The sequence below is a fragment of the Pelophylax lessonae genome, assembly GCF_965119305.1.
Source record: "Pelophylax lessonae genome assembly, chromosome: 1".
Classification (NCBI taxonomy): domain Eukaryota; kingdom Metazoa; phylum Chordata; class Amphibia; order Anura; family Ranidae; genus Pelophylax; species Pelophylax lessonae.
The window spans coordinates 271,137,175-271,151,974 of NC_138768.1; the positions used below are offsets into that span (position 1 = coordinate 271,137,175).

The following is a 14,800-nucleotide window of genomic DNA, read 5'->3' on the forward strand; positions in this document are numbered from 1 at the left end:
AACCATTCCTGTTTTGGAGGTCGTCTCATTGTTGCCTATCTAGTGCACCTGTTGTGCAATTTATTAACGTCAAAGCAGCTGAAACTGATTAACAACTCCTTCTGCTACTTAACCGCTTGCCGACCGCCGCACGACTATTTACTGCGGTGGTCAGCCCCTCACAGGCAGAGCGACGTAGGTCTATGCCGCTAGCCTGTGAGGGTCTCAGGAGCGAGCATGCGCCGCTGGAGGCGCGCTCCCGCGCGATCACGGACCCCCCGCGCGTGTGACCGGCGGACCCGATTGTCCGCCGGTCACTCACGATCGTCGGTGGAGAGGGAGAAAGGCAGGTGGCTAATGTAAACAAGCCGCCTGTCATTCTCCCCTGTGTAGGAATAGTGATCATACGGTTCTACTATGTAGAACCGTTGATCACTGTTCCTACACCTCAAGCCACAGCCAATCACAGTTAGAATCACGCCCCTAGGGACACACATAACCCCTCCCTCTCAAAAAAGTTAACCCCTTCACTGCCAGTGTAATTTTACAGTAACAGTGCATATTTATAGCACTGATTACTGTAGTAATGTCACTGGTAACCCAAAAAGTGTCAAAAATGTCAGTCAAGGGTCCGATCTGTAAGCCGCAATGTCGCAGTACCGCAAAAAAAAACGCAGATCGCCGCCATTACACGTAAAAAAAAAAAACAACAAAAATGACAAAAATCTTTCCCTTTGTTAGTAAACGCGATAACTTTTGCGCAAACCAATCAAAATACGCTTTTTGCGATTTTTTTTTTTACCAAACATATGTAGCATAAAACAAATTGGCCGAAAATGTTAAAAAATTTTGATTTTTACATTTTTTTGGAGGGGAATTTCATATAAAAAAATTTGGAAAAATATTGTTATTTTTGCAAAATTTGTGCTCTTTTTTTGTTTATAGAGCATGATCAAAAAATCGCACAGGTGATCAAATACCACCAAAAGAAAGCTCTGTTTGTGGGAAAAAAAGGGCGCCAAATTTGTTTAGGTACAGCATCGCACGACCGCGCAATTGTCCGTTAAAGTCACGCAGTGCCGAATCGCAAAATAGGCCCTGGTCAGGAAGGGGGTAAAATCTTCCGGGGCTTAAGTGGTTAACTAACTAGATCAATATCGCAGGAATTTAAATGACTTGATGCTATACTCTGATTAAAAAGTGTCCCTTTAATTTTTTTGAGCTGTGTGTGTGTGTGTGTGTGTGTGTGTGTGTGTTTTATGATATCTTTTCATGTGACAACACTGAAGAAATGACACTTTGCTGCAATGTAAAGTAGTTAGTGTACAGCTTGTATAACAGTGTAAATTTTCTGTCCCCTCAAAATAACGCAACACACAGCCATTATTGTCAAAACCCCTGGCGACAAAAGTGAGTACACCACCAAGTGAAAATGTCCAAATTGGGCCCATTAGCCATTTTCCCTCCCCCCTGTCATGTGACTTGTTAGTGTTACAAGGTCTCAGGTGTGAACGGGGAGCAGGTGTGATAAATTTGGTGTTCTCGCTCTCACTCTCTCATACTGGTCACTGGAAGTTCAACATGGCACCTCATGGCAAAGAACTCTCTGAGGATCTGAACAAAAAGAATTGTTGCTCTACATAAAGATGGCCTAGGCTATAAGAAGTTTGCCAAGACCCTAAAACTGAGCTGCAGCGTGGTGGCCAAGACCATACAGTGGTTTAACAGGACAGGTTCCACTCATAACCCGCCTCGCCATGGTGGACCAAAGAAGTTGAGTGCACATGCTCAGCGTCATATCCAGAGGTTGTCTTTGGGAAATAGACATATGAGTGCTGTCAGCATTGCTAAAGAGTTTGAAGGGGTGGGGGGTCAGGGTGTCAGTGCTCAGACCAAATGCCGCACACTGCATCAAATTGGTCTGCATGGCTGTCGTCCCAGAAAGAAACCTCTTCTAAAAATGATGCACAAGAAAGCCCGCAAACAGTTTGCTGAAGACAAGCAGACTAAGGACATGGATTACTGGAGCCATGTCCTGTGGTCTGATGAGACCAAGATAAACTTATTTGGTTCAGATTGTGTCAAGTGTGTGTGGCAGCAATCCTGTGAGGAGTACTAAGACAAGTGTGTCTTCCTACAGTCAAGCATAGTGGTGGGAGTGTCATGGTCTGGGGCTAGATGAGTGCTGCCGTCACTGGGGAGATACAGTTCATTGAGGGAACCATGAATGCCAACATGTATTGTGACATACTGAAGCAGATCATGGTTCCCTCGGAGACTGGGCCGCAGGGCAGTATTCTAACATAACGACCCCAAACACACCACCAAGACGATCACTGCCTTGCTAAAGAAGCTGAGGGTAAAGGTGATGGACTGGCCAAGCATGTCTCCAGACCTAAACCCTATTGAGCATCTGTGGGCCATCCTCAAACGGAAGGTGGAGGAGCGCAAGGTCTCTAACATCCACCAGCCCCGTGATGTCATCATTGGAGGAGTGGAAGAGGACTCCTGTGAAGCTCTCGTGAACTCCATGCCCAAGAGGGTTAAGGCAGTGCTGGAAAATAATGGTGGCCACACAAAATTTTGACATCTTGGGCTCAATTCGGAAATTGTCACTTAGGGGTGTACTCACTTTTGTTGCCAGCGGTTTAGACATTAATGGCTGTGTGTTGAGTTATTTTGAGGGGACAGCAGATTTACACTGTTATACAAGCTGTACGCTCACTATTTTACATTGTAGCAAAGTGTCATTTCTTTAGTGTTGTCACTTGAAAAGATATAATAAAATATTTCAAAAAATGTGAGGGGTGTACTCACTTTTGTGAGATACTGTATATCTCAGTATCTCAATCATGCCATCAGACCTAAACCCTATTGAGCATCTGTGGGGCAGAAGGTGGAGGAGCGCAAGGTCAACCCTGCTCCACAACTTTCTCACTGACCTGTCTGCTGTGTTCCTTGGCCTTCATGATGATGTTTGTTCACTCGGGTTCTCTAACAAACCTCTGAGGGCTTCATAGAACAGCTGTATTTATACTGAGATTAAAATACACACAGGGGGACTCTATTTACTAATTAGGTGATTTCTGAAGGCAATTGGTTCCACTAGATTTTAGTTAGGGGTATCAGAGTAAAGGGGCTGAATACAAATGCAAGCCACACTTTTCAGATATTTATTTGTAAAACATTTTGAAAAAACATTTATCATTTTCCTTCCACTTCACAATTATGTGTCACTTTGTTTTGGTCTATCACATAAAATCCCCAAAAAAATAACACGACAAAATGTGGAACATTTCAAGGGTTATGAATACTTTTTCAAGGCACTGTAATACTTCATACAAAATCCTTTGCTGGTAATGATAGCTTCGAGATGCCTCCTGTATGGAGAAACTAGTCGTATGCATTGCTCAGGTGTGATTTTGGGCCGTTCTTCCACACAAACAGTCGTCAAATCTTAAAGGTTCTATGAACTCTGATCTTTAGTTATTTTCATAGATTTTCTATTGGATTCAAGTCAAGTGATTGGCTGGGCCATTCTAGCAGCTTTATTTTCTTTATTTGAAACCAATTGAGAGTTTCCTTGGCTTTGTGTTTGCTGAAATGTCCACCCTCGTTTCATCTTCATCATCCTGGTAGATGGCAGCAGATTTTGTTTTTAACCACTTTACCCCCGGAGGATTTTGCTGTCTTACGTCTGGGCCACTTTTTGCGATTCGGAACTGTGCGACTTTAACTGACAATTGCGCGGTCATGCAACGCCGTACCCAAACTAAATTTACGTCCTTTTTTCCAACAAACAGAGCTTTCTTTTGGTGGTATTTGATCATCTCTGCGATTTTTATTTTTTGCGATATTAATAAAAAAAATGCGACAATTTTGAAAAAATAACAATATTTTTCTACTTTGACAGTTAAACAATATCCAATATATTCAATTTTTGTCACATACTTAGGCCAAAATGTATTTGGCTACATGTCTTTGACAAAAAAATTCTCAATGAGCGTATTTTTAACCGCTTTAAGACCGGAAAGATTTTACCCCATTCCTGACCAGGCCATATTTTGCGATTCGGCACTGCGTTAATTTAACAGACAATTGCGCGGTCATGCGATGCTGTACCCAAATTAATTTGACGTCCTTTTTTTCCCCACAAGTAGAGCTTTCTTTTGGTGGTATTTGATCACCTGTGCGATTTTTACTTTTTGCGCTATAAACAAAAAAAGAGCGACAATTTTGAAAAAATAACAATATTTTTCACATTTTTTTATAAGAAATTCCCCCCAAACAAAATGTAAAAATCTAAATTTTTTAACATTTTAGGCCAATTTGTTTTCTGCTACATATTTTTGGTAAAAAAATCGCAATTAGCGTATTTTGATTGGTTTGCGCAAAAGTTATTGCGTTTACTAACTAAGGGAAAGATTTCTGTCATTTTTGGTGTTTTTTTTTTTTAACGAGTAATGGCGCGATCTGCGTTTTTTTTTTTTTGCGAGGTTGCGACATTGCGGCGGACAGATCGGACCCTTGACTGACATTTTTGACACTTTTGGGGGTACCAGTGACATTACTACAGTAATCAGTGCTATACATATGCACTGTTACTGTAAAAATGACACTGGCAGGGAAGGGGTTAATTTTTATTGGAGAGGGAGGTGACTGAGTGACACAGGGACAGATCGCAGGTTCAGCTATGCTGAACCCTGCAATCTGACCCTGCCTGTCACTTAGGAGATCTGCCCGCTTTATTTACACAAGCGGCAGATTTCCACAATAAATCCCCGACGATCGGGAAAGAGCGGCGGTGATCACCGCCGCTCCTCCCCTGGCCCGACTCCCGCTGTAACTGAATACAGCGGGAGCGAGCCTCCGGCGGCGCGCGCGCGCCGGCGAGAGTGGGGAATGTCTCGTGACGTAGACCTACGTCGCCAGACGATAACGAGCCACTGTGCCGCAGTAGCAGCACAGTGAGGAGTGGGCAAGTGGTTAAAGAATGTCTTAGTACATTTTTACATTCAGCCTGCCTTCAATGAGATGAAGTTTGCCAATACCGTATGCTGAAAAACAGCCCCACACTGTGTGATGTTCCCACCTCCAAACTGTTGGTATGGTGTTTTTGAGGTGATGCGCAGTGCCATTTGGCATCCAAAGAGTTCAAATTTGGTCTCATCTGACCAGACTATATTCTCCCAGTATTTTACAGGCTTGTCTAAATGTTGTGCAGGAAACTTTAAATGAGCTTCAACATGCTTTTTCTTCAGCAATAGACTCTTGTGTGGTAAGCGTGCAAACAGGCCATGGCAGTTGAGTGCATTACTTATTGTTTTCTTTGAAACCATTGTACCTGCTAATTCCAGGTCTTTCTGAAGCTCTCCACAAGTGGTTATTGGCTCTTTGACACCTTTTCTGATAATTATTTTCACTTCTCTGTCAGAAATCTTGTGAGGAGCACCTAGTTGTGGCTGGTTTATGGTGAAATGATTTTCTTTGCGCTTCTAGGTTATGGCCCCAACAGTGCTCACTGGAACATTCAGAAGTTTAGAAATTCTTCTGTAACCAATGTCATCAGTATGTTTTGCAACAATAAGGTTACAAAGGTCTTGAGAGAGCTCTTTGCTTTTACCTATTATGAGATGTTTCTTGTGTGACACCTTTTTATAGGCCATCATTTGAGACTGAACCAGCTGATATTCATTTGCACTGACAAGGGGCAGGATTTCTTTCTAATTACTGATAGATTTCAGCTGGTGTCTTGGCTTTCCATGCCTTTTTGCTCCTCCCTTCAGGTGTTCAATACTTTTTCCCTGTGTCATCCTATTGTATTTTACATAATTTAATTTCTGAACTTATTTGTTTTGGTTTCTTTGTATGTATGGATTGCATGGGTTGTTACCAGTGGGAACACCTTTGCTAGTATAAAATTACTTGAAAGTGAATTATTGTCTCTTATAGACAGCCATGTTATTGCTAAGCAGGTTGCCTTAGTATTGAGCTCTCTGTGGATTAGACTATTACTATCCCAGAGGAGGTACCCTGACATAGCACTTTACAAAGATAACTTAAGTGATGCTTCTTTGATGTATGGGGGGTAATTAGCAGGAAAATACATTACCCTTAAGCACTGTTAAATGCCATATTAAAAAAAAAAACATCAATACCTTTGGCTATTACTCAGTTAAATGGTCTCTTTTGTTGCCAGTAGATTATTTAAACAGCAACCAATCACACATCTAGTGTTTTTCGGTAGCTCGAAAGAATCGACAAGCAGAAAATTGATCAGTTTCTGTGACCTACTTTTACTATTCCTTTGCTTGAGGTTTTGTAAATATGCCAAGTGTGCAATAGGTCATAGGAAATTAGATTGATATAAGAAGTTGGGATCTGTGGAAACAAAGTTTAAAGGATCAGCACATGCAGATTGATATTCCGGGTATAGTGCAGTTGCGTCAGGTAAGTCAGCCCCAGGGTTCTTATAGGTTTTTGTTTCAACAGCAAGGTGCCCTGGAGAGAATTCCTGATGTGTTACTGGGAGTAGCAGGAGGCATGGTAATACCAGTGACTCAAGACTTCTCGGCATACCTATATTGTTTTGGGGAAAACATTTTTGAAAACCTGCGAAAATAGCCATTGCTGAGATTGATTGATTGTTTTTAAAAGTTTAAACTGTAGATTGGTCATCTTGATCCTGATTTTACTACCTAGAGCAGCCTTTCTCAACCAGGGTTCCTCTAGAGCAGTGATCTCCAAGCTGAAGCCCGCTAGCCGTATGCGGCTCATTACTTGTGCTTATCTGTCCCTTGGGGCACTATTCCTGCCACTGATAGAGGCACTATTCTTCCTATTGACACCAACAATGAGGCACCATTCTTTCCACTGACACCTACAGTGGGGCATAATTCCTCTCACTGATACCCAACGATGGGGCACTATTCCTTCCACTGGTATAAATGATGGAACACTATTCCTCCCACTGACACCAACGATGGTGCACTATTCCTTCCACTGGTATAAATGATGGAACACTATTCCTCCCACTGACACCAACGATGGTGCACTATTCCTTCCACTGGTATAAATGATGGAACACTATTCCTCCCACTGACACCAACGATGGTGTACTATTCCTTCCACTAGTATAAATGGTGGAACACTATTCCTCCCACTGACACCAACGATGGTGCACTATTCCTTCCACTGGTATAAATGATGGAACACTATTCCTCCCACTGACACCAACGATGGTGCACTATTCCTTACACCGGTATAAATGGTGGAACACTATTCCTCCCACTGACACCAACGATGGTGCACTATTCCTTCCACTGGTATAAATGATGGAGCACTATTTCTCCCACTGACACCAATGATGGGGCATTATTTCTTCCACTGATAAAACAATAGGGCCACAATTATTACCTTTTTTACTCCCACCAACACCAAGCCTTAGGCATTGTTTACTCTCATTGATGCTGGGCCATTTTCTTCTCCCACTGGCCACAGTCTGGCCCCCCTAAAGACTGAAGGACAGTAAACCGGCTCCTGTTTAGAAAGTTTGTAGACCCCTTCTCTAGACATTGCTAGGGGTTCCTTGAGCAATGTTTAATTTTCACCTCTCAGATAAAGTATCCACTGACACAAATTATTTTTTTAGCTTATCTGTAAGGGGAGTAGTTTGTCGATTTGTGGTGCCTCAAGTCAAGTATGGGATTTTAAGGGCAGGAGTAAGGCGAGTAAACAGTAGTAGTACAATTTGTAGATAAAATTTATTCACATGTATAATTATATACAGAGATTTGAGTGAATTAATGGGTAAAGTCCCATTGTGATAGTGAAGAGAAAAGAGTAGTAGGTGTGGTTACACGTGAAAATAGTGACTTAGACAAGAAAGGTAGATGGTCCTGCTCTGCTGTTCCTCATATCAAAAAATGGGAAATGGTTGCAGAGAGGGGCCTGATCGGTATTCCAACATGTTTCGGCCCAGTAGCGGCCTTTATCAAGGATGTTACCGATTATATTTTTTGTCCACTTTCTGGAGTATTGCTTTCCCAGACTTTTTCCAGGAGCTGCAGGAACAATGTTCTTGGGCCACGTTTTTTCTGGTCCAATGTAGTTCAATGTGGCTATAGTGTATAACTTTCCACATTGATGGAGATCATCTGTGGTGTTTGCACATTGATGGGAGTCATGTTTTGTAGAAGGTATTGGTATGGTGTTGCAGCATGTTGCCTCCAGGTCCTGTCCTCCTGCGATCCGGGAGAGTCTCTCCCGGATCGCAGGAGGACAGGACCTGGAGGCAACATGCTGCAACACCATACCAATACCTTCTACAAAACATGACTCCCATCAATGTGCAAACACCACAGATGATCTCCATCAATGTGGAAAGTTATACACTATAGCCACATTGAACTACATTGGACCAGAAAAAACGTGGCCCAAGAACATTGTTCCTGCAGCTCCTGGAAAAAGTCTGGGAAAGCAATACTCCAGAAAGTGGACAAAAAATATAATCGGTAACATCCTTGATAAAGGCCGCTACTGGGCCGAAACATGTTGGAATACCGATCAGGCCCCTCTCTGCAACCATTTCCCATTTTTTGATATGAGGAACAGCAGAGCAGGACCATCTACCTTTCTTGTCTAAGTCACTATTTTCACGTGTAACCACACCTACTACTCTTTTCTCTTCACTATCACAATGGGACTTTACCCATTAATTCACTCAAATCTCTGTATATAATTATACATGTGAATAAATTTTATCTACAAATTGTACTACTACTGTTTACTCGCCTTACTCCTGCCCTTAAAATCCCATACTTGACTTGAGGCACCACAAATCGACAAACTATACTCTCGGGATGGTGGCAGAAACTATTTCCTTCCCTTCCAGCTAAGATCCAAAAAACATTTCTTCATCTGTAAGGGGAGATTCTTACCACTGACCACAAATGTAACCCTTTGGTCCTGGCACCTCCTGGCCCTTGAAGGGGTTTCATATGCCGGGAGGTGGCATGGGGTTCCTGTGACTGCTGTGACTGGCTGTCACATGATCAGAAAGCCCCCGATCAAATGTAGAGATCTGGAGCTTTCCGTTAGCCACTGGTAAATGTGCCAGGAGCGCGCAGGACGCACGCTCTGAGCACAGCTCTGTTTATCTTTAGGTACGCATATATGCGGCCTCTCGGCATTAGAGCCCACCCACCGAGAGGCCACATATATGTGTACGGCCATCAGGAAGGAATTGAGGAACATTCCTCCCACTGTCCATCACACTAATGTACCATGAGCTGTAGATAAATAGAAATTATTAGCAAGGATTCTTTGAGACTGGAAATTGTTTTCGGTGTTAAAGAGGTTGAGTTCCGAAGTTGAGAAATGCTGCCCAAGAAAGACCTTGACCTGGCGCACACATGTAGGAGGGCGGTTCAGACTTTGCTGGATACATGCTTTTTTTGATCAGGGACTTCCTAAATTGTGATGCCTGGTTGACAGTCCTAACGCTTATGTTTGTTTAAAAAAATAACCTAACAAAGGCAGTTCCGTGTTCCTGTTCTTACAGGTTCACTTTAATAGCTCAGATACTGCTCAGTCAAGATCACATTTAGGCACAAAAGTGCAACAATGCATCTTCTTTTGTTGTGTGGTTGTGGTTTTATCTAGCAAGAGGGAATTGTTACATCATACATTTCCGTTATTTATTTTTTAAGAGAAAAAAATAGAGAGAAGTCTCCTGTGTGAAATATATTACCCACACATTTAAAGTGGCATTACACTGTATCTGAGCACCAGAAACCAAAAACGTTAATTAAAGTCATTGTAAAGTTTTTTTATTTTTAAATAACAAACATGTTATACTTACCTCCTCTGTGCAGTTGGTTTTGCACAGGGCAGCCCAGATCCTCCTCTTCTTTTCGGGTCCCTTTTCCCTGCTCCTGGCTCCTCCCTCCTGTCAAGTGCCCCCACAGCAAGCAGCTTGCTATGGGGGGCACCCAAGCCGAGCTGCAGCTCCCTGTGTCCACTCAGACACAGAGATGAGGTTCGGCCCCCTTTCCCTCTCTCTCCTGATTGGCTAACTGACGGCCGAGGGACTCATGGACATCGCTGGAAAGAGATGGGGCTCAGGTAAATATTAGGGGGTTCTGGGGGGGGGGCTGCTACACACAGAAGGCTTTTTATTTAATGAATAAAGATTAAAAAAACCTCTGCCTTCACAACTCCTTTAATTCATTTTTATTTTTCAAAGCAAACTTCCCCACCCATCAATATCTCCATGCTTTATTTTGTTAAGAAATCACTTTAAAAAACATCCCTCTACAATTTATGGCTGTGGCCATCTTGAATAAGGGCAAGATAGCATGCAGCATTTGCTTCCTGGAATTCATCTGCTCTTCGCTCAGGCATGCAGGCAGAAGGGCGTGCTTATATAGGAAAACCCCTCCTGAAGACTCCTGGGATGTATGACATCTGCTTAGGCCTAGAAACCAGCAGGATGTAACTGAATAAATGTTTAAAACAAGTAAATATGATATAATTTCCTATCTGTTTACTAATGCTAGCAGCATAAAGAATAAAATGAGTCCATGTTGATTGAGAGAGTGAAATTCCACTTTGACTAGCCAACTATAGCTATCGGATCTATGTGAAGACCCAAGATCCAATGAGGTGTCTGCAGTGCATTCTGGGAAGTTGCAATGGCAGAAAAGTTCTAAAAAAGCACATTTTACTTGCATTTGCCAGCAAATGGTGTCTTGCACGTGTTCTCAGACCTTTTCCTAGTTCTCTCATGTTAACCACTTTAAGAGCAGAAGGATTTGCCCCCTTAATGACCAGGCCCAATTTTGCGATTCGGCACTGCGTTTTCTTTAACGGACAATTGCGCGGTCGTGCGACGCTGTACCCAAATAAAATTTATGTTCTTTTTTTCCCACAAATAGAGATTTCTTTTGGTGGTATTTGATCACCTGTGCCATTTTTATTTTTTGCACTATAAATAAAAAAAAGTAACAATTTTGAAAAAAAAAACTATATTTTTCACATTCTGCTATATGACATTCTCCAAAAAAAAAATGTAAAAATCCAAATTTTTTAACATTTTAGGCCAATTTGTTTTCTGCTACATATTTTTGGTAAAAAAAAAAAAAAACGCAAACACAGTGCAGCGCTAAAAATGAAATATGACAGTGAAAATGCCACAAATATGAATCTACTGATGTAGTTCAGTAATAATCTATAAATGGTGAAGACATAAATATGATTCCAGTGAAAATCATATTAGTAAATATAAAGATAAGTCCCATGTGAAAATGAAGCATCTACAAACGTCATAGGGTGATAATAAACTGAGAAGATCCCCACACCAGCATAATGAACATGAATGCGCTCACCGGAACGTATGGACCCAGATTACCATTTAGTAATTGGGTCATACAGGCTAAATAACATAGATGTCCCCCAATGCGATTGGGTCACTGGATGCTCAGAGGCAGGAGTCTCCAATGAGGTTGTCAGAAAATCCCATTCAGAGGTGTACACATAGGGATAAACCAAACAACACGAACATAGTGTAAAACCGTTATGGAAAATCTATTAAGAATACAGAAGTACACTTACAAACATTTAGAAGAAATAACGCAGTAAGTACAGAGAATGGCACTTGTGACGTTTTGACGCGTTTCGTTATACATAACATAATCATAGGAAGTTTGTACAAATGTTATCGCGTCTACTAACTACGGGGAAGATTTATGTCATTTTTATTGTTTTTTTTTTTACTAGTAATAGTGGCGATCTGCGTTTCTTTTGCGGGACTGCGACATTGCAGGCGGACAGATTGGACCCCTAACTGACATTTTCGACACTTTTGGGGGGACCAGTGACATTACTACAGTAATCAGTGCTAACAATATGCACTGTTACTGTAATAATGACACTGGCAGGGAAGGGGTTAACCCTATGGGTGATCAATGGGTTAAATGTGAGCCTAGGGGAGTGATTCTAACTGTGGGGGGCGTGGCTTTTGAAATGACCATAGAGACATGTGATCCTATATAGAAGGATCACATGAGCACTGTGATCATTTCAGGGAGAAGAACGGTCGGCTGTGTTTACGACAGCTGCCCGTCCTCTCTCAGCGGGGAGCGATTGCGGGTGCCAGGAGGCAATCTGAGCCGCCTGATCCATGCATCGGCTTCCCTGCCGCGCTCGCCCCCTAGCTTCCCGCGCGCGACCAACGTAGGTTTACGTCAGTTTGCACAGGAGTGCCACCCTGCCGCAGTAAAAAGGTGGCGGGTGGTCGGGAAGTGGTTAAAGTAGTAGGCAAAGCTTTTTTTGTTTTGATTTTGGATAGAGCAAGGAAGGGTTATAGCCCCTGGCAGATTTTTTTTTTTCGCCATCTGAGATGGGGAGATTTCCCTTCACTTCCTGTCCTATAGTCATACAGGAAGTCGGAGGAAATCCCTGCAAATTACCAGAAATTCCTTGGGGACCTTCAGATCACCAGGACTAGTGTCCCCATTGGAAGATTTTCCCTCTATTGCTTTTCTGGGGACAACCCAAAATTTGGGATTTTCTTTAACTTTAAATGATACAGATGGTCCCTGGGTTACAAACAAGATAGGGACTGTAGGTTTGTTCTTAAGTCGAATTTGTTTGTAAGTCGGAACAGGTACATTTTTAAGTGTAGCCCCAGCCAAAAGAATCATTTTTACGTTGTTTTGGATAGCATAGGGAAGGGTTATCACCCCTGTACCATTTGTTTTGCTGTCTGTACCCCTGTTCAGAAAATTGCACCTCACTTTCTGTCCCTATGACAACTGGATTTTCAACATTTTGGCCTATTGTGAAAACAAGGATTGGTGATAAAGCTTCAATGGAGACACCTTTTTCCCATGAGAACTCTTACAGGAGTGAATTTCCCTTCCTAGGGGAGATTTCTCCTCACTTCCTGTTGTCTCCCTCTGTTTGTAAGTAGGAGTTGTTTGTAACCCGGGGACCGCCTCTAATGGTAAACAGGACAAATAGAGGGTGAATCTCCTTAAAGCAATAGTAAACTTTCTTTAGAAAAAAAAAATGGGCCCTGTCTGGTTTAAACCATAATGTGCTAGTATGCATGGCATACTTACCGTAAAACGAAGCCCTCCAGTGGGGCTCATGAATTGCCGCGTTCATAAGCTCTTAGAAATCGTTTTGAGTTTGACTAAAGAAAGAACTGGTGAAGGGTCTGAGTACATTTGCAAGGCAGTGCGTGTGAATAAATAAAGTTGAATGTTTGTTTCTAAATGCCCAGAGGGATACAGGCAGATAGAAAACTGAATATGATGGAAACTATGCAGCTGTTTGACGCAGTCAGTTTCATACGGTTTTATTTATATTGTGTGTATTCAACCTTGGATTTGTATGCATGCAAGCTCTGTGTTTTTGGTTTTACAGACCCCTCCATATCATTTTAATATTCCAGCATCATTTGTAGTTTCTCACTCTATGCCTACAGTAGTGGCTGTATTCTGTGGAATCATGATAGTATGACCAACTGTCTTTTTTTCGCATTTAGATTTGAATTTATAATGAATAAAAATGTATTTGAAAATAAAATATATTTTTTGGCTAGACAAACTCTCAGGCTGGGTTCACACTGAATTCAAAGCGGCTCGCAGTAGGGGGTCCAGTGCGTCCCTGTGCACCGTTTTAGGTCCAAATTAGGCCCAAATTTTTTGGACTGAATTCGGACCTGAAACAGACCAGAAGACGCACAGGACTTTTCTGCAAGCCTTTCTGCAGCCAACAGGGAGCTGTGTAAACCGGCTCCATTGAGAGCCAGGCACAGTCTCCTGTCATGCGAATTGGAAATTGGAAACCTGCATCCAATTTGTAATAGTGTGAATGAAGCCAGCCTTAACCGCTTGCCGACCACCGCACGACTATTTACTGCGGCAGTTAGCCCCGTACAGGCAAAACGACGTAGGGCTACGTCGCTCGCCCACGAGCCTCTAGGGGGCGAGCGCGCGCTGCCGGGGGCGCGCTCCCGCCCCCGCTCGTTCCCTGCCTTCCTCGCGCAAGTGACCGGCGGCTCTGATGTCTGCCAGTCACTCGCGATCTCCCGGTGGAGAGGGAGAAAGGCAGGCAGCTAATGTAAACAAAGCCGCCTGTCATTCTCCCTGATGTAACAGCAGAGATCATACGATCCTGCTATGTAGGATCGTATGTCTCTGTGGTTACATCACAAGCCACGCCCCCCCACAGTTAGAATCACGCCCCTAGGGATACATTTAACCCACGTATGTCTCTGTGGTTACATCACAAGCCACGCCCCCCCACAGTTAGAATCACGCCCCTAGGGATACATTTAACCCACTGATCACCAATAAAGTTAACCCCTTCCCTGCTAGTGTCATTTTTACAGTAAAGGCCCGTACACACGTACCGATTGTCGGCCGTAAATATTCGGCCAACGTCCGATCGGCCGATTGTCGGCTTGTTAGTATGATGCTTCCGACAACCGACTGCGACTTTTCGGCCGAACAAAATCTGGTGTGCAGGCTTTAAAATTTTTGTTGGCCAACAATAAACGGCCGATTGTTCGTCAGTCAGTACAGATTTCGGCCGACAAAAATGTGATGATCAAGACTGGGCATGCTCAGAGAAGAAAAAACACACGAAAAGTAGACCAGAACATGACATCACTTCTGCAGTTGGTTGTTGTTGGCCGACAAAATTTGTGTGCAGTCTTGAGCACTTTTCAACCAACAAAACAGCACCGGACAAAAGACGGCCGATCGTTCGGCCGACAATCGGTACGTGTGTACGAGGCTTAACAGTGCAT

General features: G+C 42.9%; 1 protein-coding gene across 1 annotated transcript in view; it reads left to right on the top strand.

Annotated features, from left to right (window-relative positions):
• Positions 1-14,800, top strand: part of CABIN1 (calcineurin binding protein 1) — a gene marked incomplete at its 5' end in the record, with an annotated part of 455,669 nt that overhangs the window by 405,730 nt on the left and 35,139 nt on the right. The window lies entirely within an intron of this gene.